The sequence below is a fragment of the Aedes aegypti genome, chromosome 2 (genome assembly GCF_002204515.2).
Source record: "Aedes aegypti strain LVP_AGWG chromosome 2, AaegL5.0 Primary Assembly, whole genome shotgun sequence".
Taxonomy (NCBI): Eukaryota; Metazoa; Arthropoda; class Insecta; order Diptera; family Culicidae; genus Aedes; species Aedes aegypti.
Window position 1 is genome coordinate 340931510 of NC_035108.1, and position 22707 is coordinate 340954216.

At 36.6% G+C, this 22707-nt stretch overlaps 1 protein-coding gene across 3 annotated transcripts in view; it reads right to left on the bottom strand.

Moving 5' to 3' along the window:
* Window positions 1-20486, bottom strand: part of LOC5573096 (TBC1 domain family member 24) — a 207353-nt gene extending 186867 nt beyond the window's left edge. For all 3 annotated transcript variants that reach the window (XM_021846097.1, XM_021846098.1, XM_021846096.1), the window contains exon 1: window positions 19748-20486. The gene's annotated coding sequence lies outside the window, so the exon portion shown is untranslated. The remainder of the gene's footprint in view (window positions 1-19747) is intronic.
* Between the last annotated feature and the right edge of the window lie 2221 nt (window positions 20487-22707).

Sequence of the window (22707 nt, forward strand, 5' to 3'; positions counted from 1 at the left end):
GATTTTTTCTAAAGTCTGTCTTGTTTTTTTATCTACTCCCATATTGGTAAAAGTTATTTCCAGTTTTATGTGAAAATATTAGCCTACGGTTCAGTAAACTGAGGGCAGTTTTACTATACATTTCTATTTTATAAGGTATTGGGCAATACATTTGCAGAAGCTTAGATTTTTTATGTATCATGGTCGACTATGGAAGCTAGATCACAGTGTTTATTTCAGAGATTTTTACCTCGTTTTTGTGAAAAAAAATTCTAAAGACAAAACGTCGAAAGGGACAAAGCAGCCAATTTTGAACAGCAGCCTCCTTTCGACGTTTTGTCCACCTAACTTTTTCCCTTTAACGTTTTCAAAAGTAATAACGGTTCAGCAAAATGAAAGCAATGGGCAAAAAAATAAACGATTTAACATGAAATCAAACAAACCTCAACAAAAAGTGAAATCAAGATTTTTTCTTGCCTCGTAATAATCTGCAACTTTCATGAAGTATCAACATGTTTTTTTTTGGTGTTTGCTCATTACAAGATTGTAAAAAAATCCCTTCGATCAAATCGTTTTTAATTTTGAACTCGTAGAAGATAAAAATACTGATACCTTTAAATTCAAGTTACAGTATGTACAAAACATTTGCAACTTTTTCAATTTTCATACAAAATGATCAACTTTTGAGAATTATATCTGAGTTATTTATGGATTGATGAAATTTTCACAGTTCCTCAGATACAAATGTTTGAGTGATTTTCCCAATCACGAGTTTAAAGTGAATTATTGGCATTTTTTATAATTGACATGAAGAAACAGCCATGAATTGTAAGTCAGCCCCAGCTGCATTTCAGTCAAAATTGAGATGACATCAAGTTCCAATATATTTCCCTATGATCTTCGAACTGCACTTACGGGACAACACATTTTGTTCGGAAAATTGAAAAAAACACTAAGTCGGATTATCCCTGCAAGTTTCTGCACCGTGTAACGTAGCAATGAACCATGTTTCGGTCGTCTTTATATTTTTCTCGGAGGTATATCGGTGTGAGAAGCAAATAGAGAAAGTTTCATTAAAATACAAACATGTTTCAATCTCCTGGATTTTGAATATTCATATGAAAAAAAAACGAGTTTATAAAATTATCAGTCCATTTGCCCAATGCCGACTATTTACAGATGAGACTGACTTGCGATTCACAGTAGTAAGCATACTGAAGGAATAGCTTCATGGAATCTTCAGCAAAGTTGTAGATTTTGACTGGATGAACAAATTCGCTGAAGACAGTTTTTGTGTAGGGCTATCAGATTTTGAGGCAGATAGTTTTGAATTTTTCGTCGAGTTCATTCTTAAATCTTTATTACTTTTAAACTCGTAATTGGAAATATTATTCAAAAATATGTGTGGAAATTTAGGTTATGTCTGATGCTCTGTGATTTTTTTTTTTTCGAATCGGTTATAAGGCACTGAATTCTAGTTACAAATGTTTTGTCCTATACTGTGTGTACTCAACCTGTAAAAAATGTTTTCAGGTAGATTTATAAATAACTGGAGTCTAGCTATTTAAGGCTTTAGAATCTATCATTCAATTATCACCAATTTCCATTTTTTTCATCCACAATCGAAGAAATGGCGTTGAAATAAATGTTTTTAGCGGAGGACAGTTATAAATGTTTATTGAAAATGTTTGGTTTCTAAGAGGAAAACACTGTTTGAAAACAATGATTTCTATTTGCCTCTTTAAGTTGATCGCTTGATATGAAAAATCGAAAAATTGCAATCGAAGTTTACTATACCAAAAAGATACTATATCATACATCCATGTTGTTGCTACAAAGTTTCTTGATACCCACAAAAAAAAACAGAAAATAATTAGCTTATATGAAACATGGACGGTTGGGTGACAAAATGTCGAAAGACAAAACGTCGAATGCCAAAAGTTCGAAAGAACAATTCGTCGAAAAGTAAAAAATTGAAGGAAACGAAATTTCTTGGAAGAATGATTTTTTTTTTCGAAAGAATAAATATTTCATTATGTGCCAAACCTTATTCATAGCATATTTAATCGACTCCGATGTGAAAAAAGAAGTCTGGAAAACAATGTTGAAAATTCGTCGCTTTCGACGTTTTGTCTCTTTTAACGTTTTGGGATTCGTCGAAGAAGATGTTTAGCCTACCATGACCCCACAGTTATGGTTCAATTAGTGTTGACTCCAACCTATAAAATACAATGAAACAACACAGAAAACATAAAATTTTAATGTAAAAGCACGAATTGAATCGTTTCCAATTAGTGAATCATTTTGAGTATAATATTTGCTTAGAATTGCATAAAAATAAAAAATAAAAATCTATCGGTTCCTGAAAACCCTATTATGGATCAATTTCCATATTATGGATCAAAGTGTGACATATTACGGATCAGTGCGAAAAATAAAGAAATTTTCAACTCAATTCATTTGTATTGCATGATTTGGCGAAAGCTAACAATGCGTCACATATTTCTGCAAAAAAAAGTGTTGGAGCTAGAAAGAAATGTAAAATGCCCTTTTATGGGCAGTATAGAAAGGAATTAGGAATGGATCAATAAATAAAACCTGAAAGTGCTTTCATATTGTTTACACTTTTTAAAAACCCTGCTATGACCATTCAACCATGATAATTGTCCTTGTTTTGAAGCATATTTGATCTCTAAATAAGTTGCTGCACAAGTTCCATATGTTTGGAGATTTGTTTTGTGATACTGCATTGTAGTAATTGAGACATGAACTATATCAAAAAACTTACTAACCCATTTGTGTTTGTTTTAATATGAAATTTACAAAACTTGATGTTTTATGAGTTTTATCCTTACTGCTATTGCTGAAAATGTCGAATCCAATGCTTAAAATGGCAGAAATCTACATTTTTTGGAAGTGATCCATAACCGTGGTAAACAATCATTTCCTGGCCCATATCATGGATCACTAGTTAGAACCTGGGAGGGAGAAACCAATACAAAATTTCTGTACGTCATAGTGAGCCGAGATTCCGCTGTCACGAACTGTCACTGTGAGCCCAGATCTCAAACATTGGACTAACATGGAAAAAGCGCGTAACTGATTAAAACACATTTTCGCATTTCACCAAAAGTGACAAAAATTGAATGAAAATCAATTCATACACAAGATGTAAGTAATGTCACGTGAGCTCCTTCCAACTGATTGAATATAAAGCATTGAAAAACGCATCGTTTTATTTTTTACAATGAAAATTATTATTTATTGCATAGAAAACTGTGGCCCTTTTTCCATGTTTGTCAGAAAAGATCGAAAGTACACAACAAAAGAAAACTAACGGTTTTCCCCAAGCCTGCCTTGATTGTTGTTGGCAAGCTGGAGTTATCTTGCAGTTCAAACAAATGTTGTTCTATATTTCGTGTGTAGTATGGGTGCCTCCCTCCCAGGTTCTAAACCAATACAAAATTTCTGTACGTCATAGTGAGCCGAGATTCCGCTGTCACGAACTGTCACTGTGAGTCCAGATCTCAAACATTGGACTAACATGAAAAAAGCGCGTAGGGGGGCTGGGGGCAAGAAGGACACCTTAAGATATATAGATTCAAATCATGGTTGATTAGCACAATTTTTGAGGATTATTGCAGTGTAGGGGTAAGCTCACCTCTTGTTCTAAATGATGTTATCGATAGATTTCAAAAATATAAGAAATACATGATGATTTGAGATTTTTGAAAATGTTCCTTCTTATGAGGTTTTTAAACGAGGCACGGGGCAAGAGTGCCACTCGTATGGGGCAAGAAGACCACCAGAGCAAAATGCCACAAATTTTGTATACTATTATTTCCCCGCCTAAACGATAAATTCTAGAGTAAGTACAGATAAAAACTGAGGGATAAAAGTTGACTTATAGTTAACAAGTAATTTTACGAAATTAATTTAGTTCTCATCTTATTTGACTGTAACAATAATAGTAATAATTTTTTGAAACCATTTTGAATGTCCAAAATGGCTTATTTTGATTTTATTTAGTAGGAAACATTGATTTAATGCGATATTAAACAAGAAAAATAAAAGTTCATTTGATTTTATATGAGAAAATTGCGGTGTCCTTCTTGCCCCATAAGACATACTGTTTTTATATAAGTAAAACTTAATGTCAAAAGGACTTTTTCGAAAAAAATCCTCACAGCTATATTAAACAATTGAAAATCATCAATACTGTTCGGAAAAATCAATATGTTTTGTATTTATTGGAAGTCAAACCTTGTTTTCCAGTCTTACATTCTTATAATATTTCGCATATTTCGCGTTGGTGAGTTAAAGTCATTTTTCTAATTTTTTGTACTAAACATTTTTAACTGTAATATTTACACAACCCTCAATTAGTACTCAATTTATTCTTATCCTGAGTTAAACATCAAAAAATTGATTTGAACTACGTGAAATTAGAGGTGGCACTATTGCCCCGGGTGTCGCTCTTGCCCCATACCCCCCTAACTGATTAAAACACATTTTCGTATTGCTTCAAAAGTGATAGAAATCGAATGAAAATCAATTCATGCACATAACGCAAGTAATGTCACGTGTGCACCATTCAATCTGATTGAACAAAAAGCGTTGTAAAACGCATCGTTCTACTTTTTTCCAATGAAAATGAATATTTAGTGCATAGAAAACTGTGAGTTCTGTTTGATCTTTCAACCTTGACGCTTGCTTTTGCCGGAGCGAGCGACGAGGGCAGGATCAAACATGTCGCGCGTCGATCTCGTAAGTGAAAAAGTGGCGTGATCGGGGAGTTCGGTTGGAGTAAGTTAAAAAGTGCCACGATCGGTTCGTTCTTTTTGATCTTTCGACGACCTTGACGCTTGCTCCTGGGCAGTGCGTCAAGAAAGCCCGAGCTGTCGTCCGTGTTTTTTTTCGGGTCGCGCGCCTATTTTTTTTTTTTTCTGAGTGCTAGCCGAGCAAACGAGTGAAGCTGAAAGTGGATTGTGGCTGCTCAGTCAAGGATAACGGATCAATTGGTGAGCTCGTTTCATGCTACTATTTCTAATCTATAAAATATGTATGACTGCACAGTTAATCGTTACAATGGTGGGATGTAAATATGATGTTTCAACAAACTATGGATGGTTCGTCACTGTGAGTGTCGACACAAACTCTGATTCATGATTTATTTATGTTTAACATTTTTTTTTTCAGAACACCCCTTATATACCTTTATTTTTGTAATTAAAAAAACTTTGAATGGTTCGACACTACAAGTGTAGACTTGCGAAAGGTTCACTTTATTCAACAAACTTTGGATGGTTCGCCACTGTAAGTGTCGGCATAAGAATAAGAGTGTTCTATGATGTCCCAACCAATTGAGTCTTTTGTTTCTTTTCAAATGAGTAAAATATAATAACACATGCTTTCGTACTGACAGCTGTAGGAATGTTACATTTAGGTATTTGTTCAACAAACTTTGAATGGTTCGTCACCTCAAGTGTCGGCATAATTTTCCTCTACATAGAAATTATATGAACAATTATATTTACGTATAAGCATTAATATATCTCACAAATCATTGTTTATCATGGTTTAATCGCTTATCAAAGTGAATCCTTTAACCCAACGATCCGCCCCATTAACAAACATCCCTCCCAGTAACCTTTGTGGAGATGCAGAGGCAAACACGGTCTCCAAATAGCAAAGGTTACACACTAACATTCCTTCCCTCAATCCCACCTGACTGCAAGGACGTGGCCGGCGCCGTTATTGACCTTGTATAAATAGAGGCACTGAATTATGCACACTGAAGAAGATTATGGCCAATCCCAGCTGAACTTCTAGTTGATTCTTTGTGCATTTTCACTGACTTCGGTCAATCACGGAATAGCAACCATTGATATGTGTAGTCAGTCTAAGCTAAGCTAAGCTAAGCTAAGCTGAAAATGAATATTTAGTGCATAGAAAACTGTGGCCCTTTTTTCATGTTTGTCAGGAAAGATCGAAGGTGCACAACAAAAGGAAACTACCGATTTTCTCGAAGCCTACCTTGATTGTTGTAGGCAAGCTGGAGTTATCTTGCAGTTCAAAATAACGTTGTCTTATATTTCGTGTGTAGTATCGGTGCCTCCCTCCCAGGTTAGAACTACTAATATTCAGTATTTAGAATTAACAATAAAGAAAAATGTTTTTCAAATATGAATTTATACTAAAGCGAACGAGCATTTGAATTTTACCACCTGTAGGAGCACATGAATGCTGACGGCACTTCGTTCAGAAAACGAGCATATAATGATAGCTGTGTGGTATCAACAAAACTTTTGTCCAAAACATCGTTATTTAGTTGTTGAATGTTGTGCTTAACATTACAAATGGTAGAATACAAACAGTATGACTTGGCAAAAATATGTTTTACGTCAACGTGTATGTTTTGAGCGAGTAATCCGATGTTGACCACCAATGTGATCCGTAACTGTGGGTAATCCGTAACTGTTTGGGCATGGTATATGAAACATGGACTGACAATGCATCGAGTTAAACAACTGCAATACTAAACAGCTGCGGTACACTCATAGTCTTTATGGCATCATTTGTAAAAACAATCTTGAAGAATTTCGCTGTGATAATTAAAAATGTCGACAAGGTCACTTCTTCCAAAAATAGAGATGTAACTGGCTAAAAGGCTTGCCTAAGTATTATCTTAGACTGGTAGGGGGAGATCCCCAGTGCCGGAAAAAGTCGAAACATTGAGAAATCACGGTCCAATCAAGATGGTGTATTAGTAGAAAAGAAAGCTATTATGTAGACTGATGTTTGCGTTGAATAACACATCCTTGAAATATGCATGCCTTTTAAAAAAAGTAGAAAAGTTTGAAAATCTTTAAAAAATTGACGTATTCTCTTAATTTTGAGCCTATTTAGTAATTATTTTGAATATGAAAAAAATACTTTGGATCACGCAAGCATGAAGGAACATAATCCTAATTTGATAGTATGAATGTATGTTTTACAATAATTGAACTAAATATGGACAAATTACAATTTTCGTTACGCACCTCTAGTCCCTCAGTTTCGGACAGCTTGATTTGTTATATGATATCTTTGTAATTATTGCGTCAGTGTCTCAAAATACTTTCATTTTTCATGGGTTCCGTCGATCATGGTATCAAACATGCAATAAAATTAAGAAGACTGAACATTCAGAACAACATCGTAAAATGTGCTATTTTTCATCATATATGGAAGAAATATTTGATAGGCATCTTGCAAACTAAGAAAAACGCAAATTATTCTTGTAAATGTTGCAAATGCATTGAATTGGTAATTATAAACGATTCCTATAGTGTACACATTCAATGGAGTTCAAATTTGCAGAAATCGAGGCATTTCCAGATCGTGTCCGGTATTGGGTGCCACCTTTCAAGATCGATCAATTTGGTACTAAAATACATCATCAAAATGCATTGTCAAAATTCATATTTATATTTTCAAATTTATTTTTGTACACTATAAAAATGATAATATTTATCATAAATGGGTAACACGAGCCCATAAAATCAATATTTTTCGAATTATAAATTTAGTGGCTTAAGTGTCCGGTACTGGGGGATCTCCCCCTACATTTTACGTGCTTTAAGCAGTGTTGTTAACTGACAAAATTTTGTAAAAATTAAAATGCAAATATTTCCAACCGATAGTAATTCGGAAAAGATCGCTGGGAAACACATTTTCCGATGACTTTTTCCACGGAGAACGATAATATTGGCAATATTCGAATGTCATTGTCACGTGATATTCATGACATTTAACAGCCTTGGCTTTAAGTCTAAAGGACATATTAAGGAAATCGATTCCAATTACGCACAATTATAGAAACAAATCTGAACCTAATTTTATTTTATTTTTGATGTGTACAAGGTGTCCAATGTTTTCGAATTCTATTCCAAAACCATTTTAGTAACATTATTGCTACGTGTGATCATCAGAATTGTAAAGAATACTAACATATATTATTATGTCCGTATCGAAACAAGTTTTTTTTTCGCATAAGTAGAAAGAACATAGACTTTGCCCTCAAATTTGCTCTTGCTGAAAGCTATATTACACTAAATCTACTTCTGAAGCAGTGCTGCTACCATGAACATATTCATAAGATCAATAGACTGACATCGTGCATACGGGGCCTGTTAGATCAGTTCAGTAAAAGTCTCCCAAGCTCAATCAATCAACGTTCAACCCGCATCCATCATGTTTATCGTGTTTTTTGCCTTAGAATCTGTATCTCGTTCTACCAGCTGGATACACTTTCAGCCTGTCAATCCATCTGTTCCTGTCCAATTCGCTTATATGCGTACCGAATTGGTAACGAAGCAGGTGCCTATAAACCTCACGATTAATTCGACATACAAAATGTTTTGGTCGCAACCCAACTAGCTCTGTTCTGGCGCAACTTGACAGTAATTGCATTAAATATGTGTATCGAACGTACGACTCAAGACAGAACAAGTTGAGAATATTCTAGCTCGAACACTCCGAAAAAAGTCTTCCCCATCCCTGACGCGCATCAGATAACGGATACAAGCAGAAAACCAAACCGCAGAATTTGCCCGCCATACACATGCCGAGGTGGCCTTCTTCAGCCTAGTGGTAAAGTCAGCAGCTACAAAGCAAAACCATGCTGAAGGCGTCCGGGTTCGATTCTTGGACGGTGCAGGATTTTTTCATAATGGAAATTTCCTTGACATTTCTGGTCATTGCTGGGACGGATGCGGATGGTAACTTTGGCAAAGAACGCACCAGTTAATAACTGTGGAATTGCTCATTGAACACTACATTGATAAGCAGGCTCTGTCCAAGTGGAGACGTAATATGAAGAATGAAAAGAAATACAAATGCCGATCAAGCTCGTGGCGTGGGTGGCGATGTTTTTTCCAGCCAATGTACGAACTTCTGGCACATTTTATGGCGAACCTTTGGGGGCATTGAATAACCGATGAGGAGTGCTTTTTTACGATCAACAACCACCACACTGACAAGAACGTTGCCGAACAGCAACCAGCAAGTCGGTTCTCAGTCACTAAACTAGGTCTGGGTTCCACTCATGGATGATGCTACCGGGTGGTTCAAGAGCGAAACGGTTCACCGATTATTGTTGTGCGAACTGAAGGATTGTGTAATCATAAGCAGAGGAAGGAGTACCTCGACATGAAAAATGACTTTGCCCGCATCGAACCTCGAGTTCTTGTAAACCATATGGGTAAATTATGTTTTAGAATTGAAGTTCAATGTTTCAATTGTCTTACAGTGACACCTAAATGACATACTGAAGGAAGGCATGGATTCCCGACATTCAATGAACATTCAACACAGGAAGAATCTTAAGACATAATATGTCCCATCTTATGTGAATAGACCAACATTGCGTGAGCCTCATGCATTCGGAAGCCCTAGACTCCGGTTATTGCCATTTGGGGTGGATAAATGAAAAATCAATAAGTTGGTTGACGACGTAGGTACGATTTTGCGTACGCTTTGGCTATTTCGGGTTCTTCTTGGACAACAGTTGAATGTTGGACTAAAATGCTCCTTAAACTGATATCATCGATTGCGATAAAGTTCTCAAAAGAATTAGAATAAATGTTAAATAAGCAAACAACGATATGAACCACACTTTTTGATTTCATAATACCAGAACTTAAAGCGCCTTAGTGTCTAAAATATAGAAACTACAGAGACCACATGTCTTAACCGAGAGATCGAAAACGAGATCAAAAAAGCAAAAATACAAGCAGGAAACGAAAAAGACCAAACAAGAATTAACAACAAATAAACAGGAACAAGAAAATATTTCAAGAGTTTTATAAGGTTTTCTCAAAGAATCCGACCAGACATTTCTCTAAAAATATTTAGAGAAAAAACTTTTGGGGATTCCTCGCGGAATTACGCCCAATATCAGTATTTTTTCACGATTTTCTCTAGGAATGATCAGAATTTATAGCAGGCAATTCTTGCGTTACTTTTCAAAAAGGTACTAGAGAGATTCTCTCCTCTCTCACTATCGATTATAACAGTGCAATACTAAAGCAATGCAAAAAACGCAACAGATTAATGTGGCTCAGTTGTGGATTGAAGAGAAAGTAAACAAAGAGGGCCTCTCCATGTTAGATACGTCTTTTTGAATTGTCTAAGTTTACTTCAGTTATTATTTCAAATATTTTTTCTTGAAACTCATCGAATGATCGGATTGTCCAAGTATTTTCATTAGGTATACCTTCAAGATTTCAACCAGGATTTTGTTCTAAGGATACAACCACACAGTGGCTCAGATTCGAAAAATCATGACAAATATTACACATTCTTCTTCTTCTTTCTGGCATTACGTCCCAACTGGGACAAAGCCTGCTTCTCAAATTAGTGTTCTTATGAGCACTTCCACAGTTATAAACTGAGAGCTTTCTTTGCCGATAGACCATTTTGCATGTGTATATCGTGTGGCAGGTACGAAGATACTCTATGCCCTGGGAATCGAGACAATTTCCTTCACGAAAAGATCCTCGACCAGCGGGATTCGAACCCACGAGCCTAAGCATGGTCATGCTGAATAGCTGCGCGTTTACCGCTACGGCTATCTGGGCCCCCAAATATTACACATACATTTCCTGATATTTTACAAGTTTTGATCATGACAAATGTAAGGGAATAATGTTTTAAGGTTGTATACCCTGATTTGAGTATAGTCACTATTTTTCGGTCTTCATAGAAATTTTAACAAAATTACTGTTCTCATCGTTTTGAGGCTCTCATTTTTTATTTTCTAAAAACGAACTTTAAGGCATACTTAGGCAAGAGGATTCTTTTCTAATCGATTCCTTATACTTGAAGAGAGTATGAACAAGATATCTCCGCGGGGAGCGACAAGGAGCGTTTGTTTACGATATGGAGTAGTTATCCTTTATTATTCGACGTACTTACAATAGTAGTAGTAGACGATTTACTGTTGATAAACCTAACAACAAAAATTGTGCTTCGCCTATTTAGACTCCACATACAAAGGAAAACAAAATTCTCTTAAGATTTTCGTATTTTTTCTTAACCCTCTGATATTGAAGATGAATGTGACACTGTGCGCCATAAACTACTTAGGAACTTCTCCAATTATTTTTCTCTAAATTTCCGGAACCATTTTTCCTAAGACTGTTGTGTATACCTAATGGGTCGAACCCGTTCTCATAGCATTACAGCAAATCAAGTATTCAATGTGGTAGAACAAGTTCTGTATGAGATTATAGCAAAAGGTGTTGTGAGGAGTATTAAAGCTGAGGTCGGCCTGGTTTAGTTTAAACCTTCAAGCAGATAACAAGGTTATTTATTAGTGCTCTTGTACAATTTATCAAAGACTTCCTCCATGATTTGCTTAGAATTTTTCAAGTATAAGGACAAAGGTGTCTTCAGAAATTCAGCCAGATTTTCTTCTAAGGATTGTTTTGCAAAGATACTTCCACAATATTCTTGATGATTTTTTTCAGGAATTCTCCGTCAGATTTTTCTATACATTCAAACTTAATTTTGTATTTCATTAAAATATTGATCAGAAATTTTTCTAAATATACAACAGAAAAGTTCTAAAGAAATTCTCAAGGATTTTTTTTCAGATATTTTTGCAAAAAATGTGGTAATTGTCAAGAAGCGACTAAGAGTCTTAAAACAGGAGATTTGAGGTCTGCCTCTTCTGCCAGAAAAAAAGATCAAACGTGAACCAATAAAGTCGGAACAACTTTACAAATTTACCCTTGTCACTACGTTTCTCAAAATTTCCTATTTTTCTATCTCCTAACTTCCTATCTCCCTATCTTCCTATCTTCCCATTTTCCCATCTTCCTATCACCCTATCTTCCTATCTTCCCATCTTCCCATCTTCTTATCTTCCCACCTTCCTATCACCGTATCTTCCTATCTTCCTATCTTTCCATCTTCCCATCTTCTTATCTTCCTATCTTTCTATCTCCCTATCTTCCTATCTTCTAATTTTCCTAACTCCCTATCTTCCTACCTTCGCATCTTCCTATCTCCCTATCTTCCTATCTTTCTATCTTCCTATCTTCCAATCTTCCTATCTTCCTAACCTCCTATCTTCCTATCTCCCGATCTTCCTATCTTCCTATGTTCCTATCTTCTCATCTTCCCATCTTCCTATATCCCTATCTTCCTATCTTCCAATCTTCCAATCTCCCTAACTTCCTATCTCCCGTTCTTCCTATTCTCCTATCTTTCCATCTTCTTATCTTCCTAATCTTCCTATCTTCCTATCATCCTATCTTCCTATCTTACTCTCTCCCTATCTTCCTATCTTCCAATCTTCCTATCTTCATATCTTCCTACCTTCCTATCTTACTATCTCGCTATCTTCCTATCTTTCTATCTTTCAATCTTACAATCTTCCTAACTTCCAATCTTTCTATCTCTCTATCTTCCTATCATCCTATCTTCCTTTCTTCCAATCTTCCTATCTTCCAATGTTCCTATCTCCCTATCTTCATATCTTCCAATCTTCCAATCTTCCCAACTTCCTAACTTCCTATCTTCCTATCTTCCTATCTTCCTATCTTCCAATCTTCCAATTTTACAATCTTCCTAACTTCCTATCTTCCTATCTCCCTATCTTCCTATCTTCCTATCTTCCTATCTTCCTATCTTCCTATCTTCCAATCTTTCTATCTCCCTATCTTCCTACCTTTCTATCTCACTATCTTCCTATCTTCCTTTCTTCCTATCTTCCAATCTTCCTATCTTCCAATCTCAGTGTCTATTCGTTTACCGAAATGAAATTCCCTGACGTTTCCAGGTTTTTCCAGGTTTCACTAAATAATTTTAGATTCAAGAAATACCCTAATTTTAAATGTTTAAAACAAAATAATGACAAATTTTGGACGAACGGTTCCCACCAGGAACACCACTGTTGTCTGCCAAACAGCTGGTGAAGCATGCTACATGCAAACCAACTTTATAAATATGAATAGCAATTTATCCTGACGTCCAATCCAAATGTGGCCTTCGGCAAAGTTGTAGCTGGAAGGATTTCACATAAGAAGAGTGTGTTCACTTTTCCATAAATATTATGACGAAGAAATAGAAGGCTAGAAGGATAGAAGACACAAAGGGTGGGCGTTTTCCATAGTAATCTCCATATAGACTTCAAATAGCGTGTACACAGTCAAATTTCTTCCTAATCATTTCAAACTTTGAAAGGATGCTTTTCGCCATAATTTAAATCGTTTAAGCATAGGGGAGCAAAAATTTCAAAATTTGCATCACTCTAATGCCCAGAAAAGTCAAGGAAATTTCTATTACGGAAAGATAATGGACCGACCAGGAATCGAACCCAGACACCTTCAGCATAGCTTTGCTTTGTAGCCGCCGACTCTAACCACTCGGCTAAGGAAGGCACCTAAACTTTTTGAATACAACACATTCAATATCTGTCTTTTATTTCCTGAAATAAGAATCAATCACAATGAATTCCGCTGTCGCAATACTTACTGTTGCTCAATTTTCATACTTTTTAATTTATTAGCCCTATCAACTTTATCACCCCACTAAACGCACCTTGTAATAAAAGCCACCCAGCAAGATTCGTCACAGAGTCACACAATGCCGAATGGCGACAATATTGTTTGCGGAATTCCTCTTCTGGTGCTAAACAAAACCTGAGATAAATTCCGCATTCTCCAACCCGTTTTAACGCTTAGTCAGTCAGCCAGTCAGCAGCGGAGACGAGGCGAGTAACGTGCCCCCAAACACGTCATTCTGGTTGAGCTTTTTTAATCCCCCTCATGTCATAGAGGATATGTAAATGGCTTTCACCTGGCGGATGGTAAGGCGGCAGCCAAGATCCACGATGGTCAAACATATTCCAATCGCAACCGGGTGACTCGTTCATTTTTCGATTCTTATTCTTCGGCGGTCCAGTTAAAAGCCCCGAACAGTGTTGAAGGTGTTTCTTCGCCAATTCATTCGATATGCCACTTTTCGTATGGATGTTTACCTTTACACATTTTTTTTTTGCTCAAATATTGCAGGGCTGGTAGCAAAAAGTGGTTGTCAAAATAGTTATTCTAGTGATCAGACTTTGCAAAATAGTAACTCATCGTTCTTGAACAATTGATTTAAAGTGACTTGAAAGCAAAACGTATTCAATTAAGTTTCAGTTCAATGGTACTGTGTTACTGGGAAAATTAAGGTTATTTACTGCAGGTAGTTGGTCCAGTAAAGTACAGCCGATTTTTTTATTAGTATTATCAAACATTACATTCATTTATTATATTTAGGTGTTCTGTGTTAGACAACACTATCATCCTGATTTGGTAAAACAAATTTAAGATTTTATTAACAATATATTACATTTCATTTGCCGTAGCAGTTCAGATTTTTTTTACAGTGAGTTGATTTCACTTGCTTATAAGGGAAAAAAAACATGTTTTCAATTTCCTTAACCTAGCGAAACCTAAAAATATAACGCATTAATCGTGGCAATAGAAGATTGTAACGAATTTTGCCTGAAATTTTTAATTATTTTATTTGACATTTGTTCCAATGTTTCAACATTTGATATTCCATGTAACTCATTGAAACTATGCCAGGGAGGGAGCTTCAGAATCATTTTTAAAATTTTATTTTGAATTCTCTGCAGAGCTTTCTTCCTGGTATTACAACAGCTAGTCCATATTGGTACAGCATACAACATGGCTGGCCTGAACATTTGTTTAAAGATCAAGAGCTTTTTCTTAATACAAAGTTTTCTGGTAATAAGTGGATAATGGCATTTTATGTATTTGTTACATTTGGCTTGAATACCCTCAATGAGATTTTTGAATGTTAAATTTTTGTCTAGCATGAGCCCTAGATACTTTCATCTAAGCAATTTACCAACCCCTCTCAACGTGACAACATGTTTACTTGAAGGTTTCAAATTTAGAGCTTTTGGTTTATTTGGGAATATTATTAGTTGAGTTTTGGTAGCATTAGGAGAAATCTTCCATTTTTGCAAGTATGAAGAAAAAATATCCAAACTTTTATGCAATCGACTACACATGATAAGCAGACTTCGTCCTTTGGCGGAGAAGCCTGTGTCATCCGCATACAAGGATTTTTGACATCCCTGAGGTAACTTAGGTAAGTTAGATGTGAAAATATTGTACAATATTGGTCCCAAAATGCTGCCTTGAGGAACTCTTACAGAAAGTCTTTCAGACCTGGAGTTCTGATAATTAACCTGAAGTGTACGATTTGACAGATAACTTTGAATTATTCTAACAATGTATGTTGGATTTTTTTTTTTTATTTTACAATCAAGCCTTCATGCCAAATACTGTCTAGAAGAGCAAGACCAGTAGAATAGCCTTCAGATTTGTTGGAACGGATCAAATTTGTTACACGTAAAAGTTGATGAGTGGACGAATGTCCATGGCGGAATCCGAACTGTTCATTGGCTGTATCTTCCTTCACAGGACAGACGTCCTTAGCATCCATGCGTCAATGTTTTGTTCCATGACCCCACTTTTGGCACCGACGGCACTGAGTGAGGTTCTGGTAATTTCCTCCAGGTTTCTGGAAATGTTCCCATGTCACACGGACATTGAGCATAAGACTCGCTTTTTCTTTTTTTTTTGTTTGTATGGCATTCAGTTGGAGCTGCCTGACAGGTTAACTTGTCAAGGCTGAATCCTCGGTCTGGCCTTTGCCAAGTTTCCCCTCTACCAGGACCAATACTCAGACGGACTAGGCAATGGCGCCCACATGAACACTGTTTTTTATTAATAATGTGACGTGGTAGTTTTTGAAAAGTACCCATATTCCCTTGCTTCTGAGAAAAGGAAGCATTATGAAAATCAGCAGCTCCATTAGAATTTGTTTGAAATAGTAGTGCATTACTAATACTGTCTAGTCGAAATGGTTTTGAATAATTTGTCATTCAAGTGCTATTCTGATTACTATTGTCTTTTACGTAAGATTAGAGTCTTAAATGTCAAGTGTCGTCAAGTCTTAACAAAATTAGGCTGTTTAGTAGTAGTTCTAGTTAATTTCGTTTTTTGTTGTTAAAAGTATTTATTGGTCATTACGTTCATATATCCTTAAAGAAAAAAGTGTTCAACAATTTTTCGAAACTAGCAAGTGTACCCTAATGATCGATCTCAGCGTCTTACTTTCCATAGTAATTTTTATAGTGGATATTGAAGAGTAAAGTTACCTTAGGCTTCTATTACAGTCTCCTACAAGATTCACTTTTATTATTTATACCGCTGTTACAAAAGAGGTATTTCTTATTATGGCAATGTAAAAACCATATTAAAATAAGATTGTCGCCACTTATTTCTACTCAGTGAATCTACTAGTCATTTTCCTAAGAGTTCCTAAGTATTCCCTACGTCGTATATGATAACGATGTATCTAGCTAGCTAATAGTAAGAGTGGCTACGGATCATTCTGGTTAGCAAAATGCAAACTGATCGTCGCCAATAGTATTAATGTCCACTTCGAATAGATTAATTATTTGAAATGGGCATCAATTCTATCAATGACGCAGAATGTCCGTTGGATCACATCCGAGATATTATTGCGTCTATGCCATATGAATTATGACGCGGCTTTAAGCAAAAAATGCCAAAATGTGATACCACCACTACAGGTTACGCCTTTGGTTTCCATCATATGGGCTAATGGATTATGCCCTCCCATCGCGGCAAGGTCGCATAACCAAGGGGAGGGATTGAGCATAAGACTTGCTTTTTCTAAAGCTTTAATATTATTTAGATCTTTTTTGTTAAACCGAATTAAATAATATTTTTGAGAAAGCCCTTTCCGAAGAATGCCAAATTGGGTTCTCTTTTTCATAATGATTACTTGGACTGGGAAAAATCCAAGTAAATCATTTATTCCATTTTTGATCTCTTCAGGTGACTTATAGTCACTGGAGAGACCTTTCAAGACGACTTTGAACAAACGTTTAGTTTTGTCGTCATAAGTAAAAAAATTGTGCTTTTTCTCTTCAAGATGTTTGAGAATAAGTTCGCGATCTTCAAGAGTTTCCTCATTTCTTTGCGATTCGGAAGGTCTCCCTTGATCCCCCTTAAGGAATTCAAGATCTCCTGCCTAAATTCGGAACAACTGACAACGATAGGTAGCACTCTTCACTTCCTCACTTGAGTCAAGAGCCTGGGCTAGATACTGCTTCGATTTGGTGTTCGGAAAATTTGTCTAGAACATCGAACTAATTGCTCATTTCGATGCAATTATCAACATTATCCATTTCTCCCTTGGAAGACAGTTCGCATTCCGGAGAAACCTCCTTCTTCCATTTTTGCCACGTTTAGTGACAGTTTTAAATTCCACTTTTTCGGAAGGAAGTTGTGAATACAGAGATTCACCCTTCCTTTTATTTGTAGTTGCAACCATGTTTAGTGAATAAACGAGAGAAGACGAGACCTCCTAAGAGGTTTTTTTTTCCAAGACGGTGTTCAAGAAGGATTACCACCGCTAGCTTTCGCCAACGGGCCCAACGAAAAATCGAGTCCAAGTCCAAACAAGTATCGTAAAGGGATCAATAGTAGACAAAAATAGTACTGAAAAGTACTGGTTTAGTAGCACGGAAATGAAAAGTACTGTTTTCGTAACACGGAGAAGTACTGTTTTATTGCTACAGGTAGTTTTAAGAACTGAACTGAGAATTTGTGTACGCACAGCACGAAGATACGTTGCGCACTGATTAGTTATTATTCTCCAACAATGTTCAAGCACCTTGTCTTGATATAGTTCGTGAAAAAAAAACAAAATCAGGGTTGAACGATTGAAAAATGTATAGTTTAGTCGTTGAATTTTGTAATGTTATTTCTGAAATGATCTCTAGTCAAATTAGTACTCGCTTTTAAAGTTTATGGAAAAGTTTTTAGAGAACTTTGATTTATATACCTATAACCTTCTCTGTCTTATCGGAGGAGCTTTGATGGGGGTTTTCAGTAGGCAAGTTTAGAATTACTTCTATGAACGTCGATTACAGCAGAAAGTGCACTGCCCATAACTGCAAAACAGTCACATTCGACATTTTTGACAAATTGGAGTTAATACCGGGGAGAGTCATCAAATGATAAATACTTTCGATCAACTTACTAAAATCTGTGAGTTTGTTCTAGAAAATTCGAAAAAAATACCAAGTTGTTTTGTCACACTGGCAAATGTAATCGCATAACAGTCACATTGAGATTATACATGAGCCTCATAATGTAGTAGCAACGAAATTTCTATCAGAATTATTTTCTGTCTATTCACCCAATATGCGGTATGAGTTATACAAAATTTCAGCCTCAAATAAGCTCTTTTGAATTCTTAATGATTTTTTGAAATTTTAGTTTCCTCCCATACTGCAGTAAAATACAAACTTGGTATCCCATTTACTCAATGCCTACTTTTGTCGAATGTTACAAATATGCAGTTATGGGCAGTGCACTAGTAATTCACTCAGTAGGTTAGTTAGTTCGTTTTTCTGGTATTAGGTTCTCACTGGGACAGAGCCTGCTTCTTAGCTTAATGTTCTGTTGAGCACTTCCACAGTTATCAACTGAGAGTTTTCTTTGCCAGAGTTGCCATTTTCGCATTCGTATATTGTATGGCAGGTACGATGATAGTCTATGCCCAGGGAAGTCAAAGAAATTTCCATTACGAAAAGATCCTGGAGCGCCCGGGAATCGAACCCAGACACCTTCAGCATGGCTTTGCTTTGTAGCGGACTCTAACCACTCGGCTAAGGAAGGCCCCCTCCTTGTTAGGTATTGGTTTTGGCTTTCGCTCAAATTTTTTCAAATATTCAGGCCTGTAAATTCAGCTCAGAAACGCATCCTTAGTTTTCCAAGATTCTTCTCCAATTTTTTTTTTGTTTTTTTTTAGAAAGGTCTCCGAAATATTCACATCATTCGTCCAGAAAGTTAACCAGGAATTGCTATCTTTCTTGAAATTAAGCTAACCCAACCTTAAATGTCATTATGATCAGATCACGAATATCGTATGAATTTAGTGACTATTTTTCTGAATAAAGTTCTTTCAGACAATCACTCAAAGGGCCTCTTTCTAAATTTATACCGTGCACCCCCGCTAATTTGAACGGTACTTCATGCAAACCATCGGGGTTTATTTTTAATTTGAACATCTAATCACCCTAGAAACGTGTTTCTGGTTACTTCTTTCACTGTTTTGTTTTGATTCTGCGTTCCGTTCCACAGCGTTCCATCTCACTTCACTCCGTTCCATGAGCTAAATGACGTTTGAACTATTTTCAATCTGAACGATGTGCAAATTAGCGGGGTACAGATTAAAAAGTGTTCAGATTAAATGTGGTCAAACCAACCGGATACCCCCCGGTAGTTAAAATAAATAAATAACAGTATTCTCATAGAAAGTTACATTCTCTTAAATAACAAGGGCAAATGAAAATATGTAGTAAATTATTGTCGGAAAAAGTGAAATAACTTTAAACAAAGAGGTTTTATACGTTTTATAGTGACTGGCTTCCAAAGCAATACCCATGTTACTAAAAAATGTCTCGCTACCAGCCCTGATCAATTGTAAATAAAGGAAATCAGTCATCATGTGTGAAAGGTAAAGGTAGATTACCCAGTGGCCATACGAGACAGCATAGTTGTGCAATCATTAATTCTTAACCTAGGTTCTCGCTGGCAAAAGGAACGGGCGGCAGGTTAAAGTCGAAACCGGTAGTAAAAGGGTTTTGCTTACTTACCACCAGTGCTGATCATAAAAGTTCCTTCCTCTTTCGCTTGGTTGGTGCGGAATCTGATGATTAATGCTACAAGTTTTCTGGTGGAATTGGCCACCACTAGTGCACGGGAACCTGAACGACGATGACGGAAGTTCCGTTATCGAAAATAATGATTTTGTCTTCTCTTCTGGTAGCGCTTCCTAGTCTTCCCCCTTTCTTTCGCCTATGCCACACTTTCAGAGAAAAACACTTCCACCACGATTCTTCGGCTGCATAGGAATTCCTCCGGTTGGTCACTAGCAAGAGATTTGCATTTGCAGCACTTCAATCGAGCACAATTAATCGCAATCAATATTTTGCCCTCACTTCAATAAGAGGGGCGGATCACCACCGAGCCAAAAATTGGCCACTTGCCCTCTTCGCTTCACAATAGGAATTCACTGCTGCTAACCCAAAATATTATAGGACATTTTTGGCTGCCGTCCTTTTCCCAAACAGGGCGAATTTTCAACCAGCGGAATAATTCGGAAATTTACTTCCGCCGTTCCCTTTCACGTTTCGACCGTTCTTTTGCTATCGTGCCAGAACTAGAGAACCACTTTAGTGATACACTGCACTTCTAATGTTGCTTCTGGACAACCGCGAACCGAATTCATGCAAAGTTTAGCATTCAATGACGACGGATTGAGAGAGGCCAGGAAAGGAGTTTCATGTGCATGGAAAATAAAAAAAAACCCGAAGAAGCGAAACACGAACGACCGAAGGCGACGAGACGACCACTGACAGATGGACGAACGGATACACAAACACGCTGCACAGTGGGAAAGCGGAAATTCAAAATGTTTAAAAATTCCCTTAATTCTTAATACTTTATGAAAACTGAACAAGCAATAATTGCTTGTTCAGTTTTCATTCAAACTACATCAATCACACGCTTGAACGAAGCTACACAAAATTGAACCACTTGAGCAATTCTAAAAGAATTACTCAAGTAGGCATAGGCTGGTTTTAGCTGGTCGTCGTTGGTGCGTCATCCCCGCATTCCCTAAGTTACCTTCTCAGGGGATCTGTTTGCAGATTTCCCCCTTGTAAAAACAAAAAAAAAAAACAACACAAAATTGAGTACGATTCACTCAAAATCGAGAGCATGTGGACCAACACATCAGGTGTGTGATTTCAACATATTATGCTGAAATCGGAGTACATGACCCAAGATAAAGATAATTATTCAGAAATTAGCACAAACTCGATTTTTCAGGATGTGTTCATATAGCACACAAGCTGTGTTGGCCCAGATTTAGTGTTACTTTAGTTAAGACAGTAAAATATCATATATAATATTGAATTTGATTTTGAAATAAATCTAATTCATGTTATTGAAGAGCTAGCAAACATTATTTCCCAATCAAATTGAAACAGATTGACCATGTTTTAAAAATTCTCCCACTATCCTATGTTTCAAGAATCACTCACACACCAGTGAAGGAGAGCATAAATTTTGATGTTGCTTCTTTGGATCGGACGCTGAGCTGGGTGGTGTTTACACACACAAACACACACTTGCACAATTTGACAGCTCATGCGCACCCGCTCGTGAAAACACTCCGGAGGAACACTCTGCAAAATTTCTACTCAATCACGAAGCCAGTTTTACTCCAGTGGTTCTCAGCCTAATTCAGAAAAGGCCCCATCCTGGTCAACAAGTGAGTGATTTTCGATTTCGATCGATATCGATTCGATTTCAATCGTTGGCGATCGCCATCGCTGGACAATGATCTGTAAAGAAATTGTAACACTGGTTGGATGGGATTGCACCTGAGACGAGACTCGCGAACAAGGTATCTATAAGGGAGGTAAATCAATGTGTCATTTAGAGCAATCCGCCATATTGGCAAAACATTTGACAGCTGGCAAGTTTGTGTTACTCCATCAGATCAGCAAGCCGAGATCCTAGCAACTTTTTCCCCTCACTTTTTATTTTGTTTCGTAAACGTCATTTAACAACCAAGAAGAAAACTTGATGCTTTCTATTGGTTTTATTCAAATGAAGAACCTAAATGATATTGAACCAGTTGACCCGTTAAATAAAACAAAGAAATAATAGATTACGGTGACAACATGATAATTACGCAGGAAAAAGTGGCTAGAAAGTCAAATTCGACATTCTTCCAGCTGTCCCTTTGTCATTCATACCGCTGAAAAGGACGTAAAGGAAGTAAGGATCTTTTATCAACCCCTTGCTTTCAAAGAAAATGTGGTGATGGAAATCTTTTTCACACAATTCTGATAACTTCAAATTTCTTTCCGATTATATTTTTTTATTCGTAAACTATAAACACAATTCATGACTAAATAAAATTTCACGGACGTACCACAATCCTACATGATATCAAAGCGTTATGCAAAAGTATCTGAAATTGATGAATTCACTTAGTTTTGTGTAGTACATAATGAACTCCATAATTGAAACTGTCCTCGAGACCAAAAGGAAGGCACCGCGGTCTTGAGTTGCGCTACGCAATCGTCTGTATCACCATCACTTTAAGATTTCGTTTTATTTCGAATATTTTCTCCCATTGTGGAACAACAGCATCCTGAAACAGATCAACTGATAATAAAGACCCAATCTAAAATTATGTACATTTATTTTGTACCTGTATCCTGAAAGTGTCGTTTGTATCAGCAGAAAATTTTCCTTTTCATTTTTTCAATCCGTAATAATAAACATTACGGCCCCATGGATACGATAGCAACCATTGGAGGGGAAATAATGCATCAACAAACTGGCCAGCTCGCCGACTCGCCAGCCGTCGTTTTCCTCCCCTCGCTGTTCAGCACTTCCCGCATCCACTGACTGCTTAGATTGCTGTACCTTTCTTCAATATACCTTGCTCGCGAAGACGGTCTTTTCTTTCTGTGATTGCTGAGTTTTTTTCTTATTCCACTTTGAGTTTATACTAATTATGCGCATGCTGTTCAAA